This window comes from Colobus angolensis, unplaced genomic scaffold, assembly GCF_000951035.1.
Source record: "Colobus angolensis palliatus isolate OR3802 unplaced genomic scaffold, Cang.pa_1.0 Scaffold22, whole genome shotgun sequence".
Lineage (NCBI taxonomy): Eukaryota > Metazoa > Chordata > Mammalia > Primates > Cercopithecidae > Colobus > Colobus angolensis.
Window position 1 is genome coordinate 3,304,750 of NW_012115377.1, and position 6,000 is coordinate 3,310,749.

Below are 6,000 nucleotides of genomic sequence, written 5' to 3' on the forward strand. Positions count from 1 at the left end.
CCCTGGGACCCAGGTGCTGGCGGGGGACGGGGGGAGGACCCGGCGCGTGGGACTCGACCCCTCGGAGCCACGAGAATCAACTTCACAAGCTCATGGGAGGGGGTTGGACCCCGCGCGCCTCCAGGTTCCCCGTCTGGAAAATGGGACCATCAGCCTCACTCGCAAGGCTCATGGGAGGGTCCCGGACACCCTGGAGTTGTGTTCTACTCCCCTGCTATGAATCTCTCAGCAAATCCTTCGGACTTGGCCTTGCCTCCAAAATACAGCCCAGATCCACGCATTCTCCCCAGCCAGGCTGTCACCACCCTAGGCCACATGGTCCATATCTGTCTCATGGAAGACTTGGACAGTCTCATGGAAGACTTGGACGGCCGCCTCTCTGCCGGCCTTTGCTGCATTCTTTGGAAGCCCCAGGCTCTGTTCTGCTCATGGCCGCAGGCTGAGGAGTCTTTTAAAAACCTAATCAGCCAGATGCGGTAGCTCACCCCTGTAATCCCAGCACTGTGGGAGGCCCAGGCGGGAGGATCTCCTGAGCTCAGTTCAAAACCAGCCTAGAAAACAGAGCAAGACCCCATCTCTACAAAAACACAAAAATTACCCGGGTGTGGTGGTGCAGGCCAGCTACTCGGCAGGCTGAGGCAGGAGGATCACATGAGCCCAGGAGGTTGAGGCTGCAGTGAGCTGTGACAGTGCCACTGCCACCATCCTAGGGACAGAGCAAGAACCCTCCCATATATATAGACATAAATACTTTGTTTTTATCTACATACATATATACACACACAGATATACATACATATGTGTGTATGTGTGTGTGTGTGTGTGTGTGTATATATACATAGATGGAAAAGAGAAATATCAAGGCCACTCAGTGCTTCCAGAGGACTCTCAGCTGAACTTGGAATATCCTAAACCTTTTATTCAGGCTTATGAAGTCCCCTGAACTTGGCTCCCACGCCCCACTTTGTTTCCCCTTGCTCATTGCTGTTCAGCCACGTAGGTCTTTCCATCCTTGGAGCACAAGCTCATTCCAGCCTAAGGGCCTTTGTACTTGCTGATCTCTCTGCCTGGGACCTTGTATTTCAGGTCTTACCTAGGTTTGAGTCCCAGCTCTGTACTTTTTTGAGTATGATCTAAAAGAGAGTGAGGAGTACTACAATCTGTGGTCCAGATATAGCCTATGAACTAAAAATGGTTCCTCCCTCCCTCCCCTTGTTCCCTCCCTCCCTTTCCTTCCCTTCCCTTTTATTTATTTTGGAGTCTCTGTTGCCCACGCTGGAGTGCAGTGGTACGATTTCGACTCACTGCAACCTCCGCCTCCTGGGTTCAAGTGATTCTTCTGCCTCAGCCTCCTGAGTAGCTGGGATTACAGCCGTGTGCCGCTATACCCAGCTAATTTTTGTGTTTTTTTGTAGAGACAGGGTTTCATCAGGCTGCTCTAGAACTCCTGACCTCGGGTGCTTCACCCACCTTGGCCTCCCAAAGTGCTGGGATTACAGGCATGAGCCACCGCACCCTCTGATTTTTTACATTTTTAGCTGGTTGGGGAAAAAAAAATACCAAAAGAAGAATATCTTTTGATGTGAAAATGGTGTGAAATTTACATTTCAGTGTCTGTAAATAAAGTTTCATTTGAAAACAGCCATGCTTACTCATTTATATATTATCTCTGGCTACTGTTGAGCTATGACATTGGAGCTATTTACATGGTTGTTATACTTTTCTGAACAGCCAGTGGAATGTGGTAAATATTTAACAACAGCTTCTCTGGAGGAGAATGTTTTTGTTAGTATGTATTTATGTGTGTGTATATAGTTTATTGTAAATTTTACTGATTTTTCTATCACTTCCTTGAGACCGCAAGACAATTAATAAAACAAATTGAACCCTGATTTGTAGCGTCTGCTGATTTTCTTGGTGTAAATACTTCAGCCACGGCCTATATTAAGTTACTAATGTGATATCACTAATACCGGAGTCTCACTCTGTTGCCCAGGCAGGAGTGCAGCGGTGTGATCATTACTCACTGCAGCCTCCAATTCCTGCACTCAAGCAACCCACCTGCCTCGGTATCCCAAAGTGGGGGTATTACAGGCATGAGCCTCTTTGGGAGGCTGAGGCAGGTGGATCACCTGAGATCAGGAGTTCAAGACCATCATGGCCAATGTGGTGAAACCCCTTCTCTACTAAAAATACAAAAATTAGCTGGGTATGGTGGCGGGCACCTGTAATCCCAGCTACTCGGGAGGCTGAGGCAGGAGAATCACTTGAATGCGGGAGACAGTGGCTGGAGTGAGCCGAGATCACACCACTGCATTCCAGCCTGGGCAACACAGTGAGACTGTGTCTCAAAACAAAAACAAAAACAAAAACCACAAAGAAATTCTCTAAGAGTAGCTCGAATGTCAGTCCTCCTGGTGTGTAGAACTCAGGTCATCTGTCATTCCTAGGGTGTTGGTCTCATTTTCAGGTTTCCCCAAACTTCTCTTGGGTAGGCCTTCTCAGCCTTTACCATATCTGAACTTTTAATGAACTTGATACTTTTCTTTTGGTTTAAATTTTCATTAAATAGATACTTTGTATCACCATTTAAAAGAGAAAACCACTAAGCCATGAGTAGACCATTGTAAAAGCAAACATGAAAATGAAACAATGTTTTCAAATTCAAAGTAGATACTGTTGCCTGTCAAGGTGTCCGAACTGCTTTTTCCTTGATACAAAGGGAGATTAGCAAAGTGTCAGAGTGTTATTGAAGACGCTTTAGTACTTGGCGGGAACTTTCTTCTTGAAGTGATGAGAAGGAGTGAAGAGAATTGAAAATGGGCTAACATAATCTATGTGATTCATTATCGTTTAACACCATGTCTACATGTCGCCTAAAGTCAGGTCACACACCACATTCATCCCACACTTTGGGAAACTCGCAGCACCGTTTCATCACTTGCTAAATATTATGCTGTCATGGCTTTTCAGGGGACACTGAGACACGCAAAACCTGTCAGGTCGATGAGTCAAGGACGTTTCCAGTGGTTTCGCAAGCCTCCTCCAAGTGTTGATGGCTGCCAGCTTTCCTTATCTGGCCTCTGGTAGCAAATTAACTTAGTCAACATTCACTTACACAAATATTTCTCAATTGCCTACTGTGGTAGCTTTAAAATATGGCCCCAAATTCGTTGACCCTTTTCCCAGCAAGAGAGGAGGGTGCTCCCTTTCCTTGAATGTAGGTGGGCTTGCTGATCAGTAGAGCACAGAAGAAATGACACCATGTAACTGATGAGGCTAGGACATAACGGACAGAGATGCAGCTTCTGCAGCATTGCTGGAACAGTCTCTCTGAAAGCTTTTGGCCACCATGTGAGCAGTTCAATTGCCCTGTAGCTGCCATGCTATAAGGAAGCTGAAATACAGATCTCATGGCAAGGCCCTGGCCAAGAGATGCTCAGCCAACCCCCAACAGCTCCTGCGGCAGCCACTGACTAATTGCATGAGAGACTCTGAGCCCCCACACAACCACCCAGCCTAGCCCTTCCCATTCCTCACCCACAGAAACTATGTTTGGTTGGTTGGTTGTTTTGAGACGGAGTCTCGCTCAGTCGCCCAGGCTGGAGTGCAGTGGCGTGATCTCAGCTTACTGCAAGCTCCGCCTCCCAGGTTCACGCCATTCTCCTGCCTCAGCCTCCTGAGTAGCTGGGACTACAGGCGCCCGCCACCACACCCGGCTAATTTTTTGTATTTTTGTATTTTTGGTAGAGACGGGGTTTCACCGTGTTAGCCAGGATGGTCTCTATCTTCTGACCTCGTGATCTACCTGCCTTGGCCTCCCAAAGTGCTGGGATTACAGGCATGAGCCACCGCGCCCGGCCAGAAACTATGAAAGATAAATACTTGCTGTTATCAGTCACTAAACTTTGGGGATGTTCGTTACGCATCATTATGTATCCACCATAGCTACGAAGCATCAGGCAGTGTTGGGTTCCTGGGATGAGCTAGACAGGCCCTGCCTTCATGGAGCTTTGCATCCTTTTGTGGGGAGACTTTAACAGTAGACAGGCAAGCAAAATAACTTGAGATAGAGATGGTTGTACAAATAAAATGAAACAGCATGCTATGTATGACAAGTGACAGAAGGAGAGAATGCTTTTTTTTTTTTTTTTTTTTTTGAGATGGAGTCTCACTCTGTCTCCTAGGCTGGAGTGCAGTGGTGCAATCTCAACTCACTGCAAGCTCTGCCTCCCAGGTTCAAGCGATTCTTCTGCCTCAGCCTCCCGAGTAGCTGGGATTACAGGTGCCTATCACCACGCCCAGCTAACTTTTGTATTTTTAGTTGAGATGGGGTCTCACCATGTTGGCCAGGCTGGTCTCGAACTCCTGAGCTCAAGCAATCCACCTGTCTCGGCCTCCCAAAGTGCTGGGATTACAGGTGTGAGCCACCATGCCTGGCCGAGGGAATACTTTTACACAGTGAGGACCTCGGTGTGGCTAGAGCCGAGTGACCGAAAAGAGAGGTGGTGGAGATGAGCTCAGGGAGGGAGTGTGCAGGGCCTTGGAGGCTGCAGTGAGGAATAAGAGCTTTCTCCTAATTGCGGGGGTTGGAGGCAGGAAATGGGAGGCCTTCAAATGACTCACCCTTAACTGCTGATTGGCCTCCCTGCTGTCTGCTTCCTCCTTGGCTCCCCAGGATACAGGTCTCCCAGGATCCCCTGAGCCCAGGCTGAGCTCTGAAGACTTATGTCGCTCTCTCCTCTGCAGCCAAGGAGGATGGTGGTTCTGCAGCTGGGCTTCAGGAAAAGGGACCTTCACAGCTGCAACTGAGTTTTCATCTTCCCATCATGGGCAGGGAACCAGTATGTCGTGCTTTTACGGAGCAAAAGGGGCTTTGCTGTCCAATGCGCTAGGAGCCAATGCTAGGACACGAGGGTTTTTGAGAAAAGCTTTTTATTGCAAGTTGACTAACAAGCAGATGGGCGTCCATCTCAAAGCTTTCTCCCCATGCTAGCTTTAAGACCTTACTTTCTGCAGGTGTGGAGATGGGGTCTTGCTATGTTGTCCAGGCTGGTCTCGAAGTCTTGGCATCGAGTGATCCTCCTCCCTCTGCCTCCCAAAGGACTGGGATTGTAGGCCTGAGGCACCACGCCCACCCTAAGGCAGTCAATGCCTTTATTAGAAGAGGTTTAGGGGTCAGATAGTGGGATTAGTAGGTAGGTGATTGGTAGAAGGAAATAGAAGTCTGGAAAGTCCTCTGGCATGCGCAGTTATCTCTCATCCCTCCTCATGGATCGCATGTGCAAATTTGGGGTGTGTTAGTCTAAAACATGCAGTGGAAATTGAGGCTATGACATCAGCAAGCTCGTTCTGTGCAAACTCCAATCCGCCATGTTGTTCCAACTGATTTCAGCCAGTTTTGTTATCTTACAAGCACAGGGAGTTTCAGTAAGTTGTTTCTTTTCTTATCCAGCAAACTTAGAAATTTCTATTAGTCATAGGTTTCTGTAGTTCCTGGGGAGTGATCAGTCAAGTATAATTCGTGCCCTTAAGGAGCTCGGAGCCAGGTGAGGTTGGAGGGACTTCATCGTGAATGCCTTATTGGTTCATCTGCCTTCCCCGTTCTCCCTCAACCCATGGCCTCAAGTTCCTGACAACAGGATGTCGGATGTGACCAAGGGTGGCCCCTTGCCCATGATGACAGGAACCCCTAACCCAAACTAGGCACATCAGCCGGGGATTCGGGGCTGGAATTGCCTCTGGAAGAAAGCTGGGCTGGATCCTGTTAACCTGGGGTAGGGCCACATTCTCCTTCCCATGACCTGATCTGCAACCAAGGGTCAGCAGTGCTGGGAGGTGGAGAGCCCAGGGTGCCACAGCCAGGTTCCCAAGCCTTCACTTTGCTCGGTGACACATTCCTGTCTCCTTCTGATCAACTCTGCTTTTACCCCTCCTCCTCCTCCTCCTCTTCCTCCTTCCCCTCATCCTCCTCTCCCCCTTCCCCTTCCCTTCCCCTTC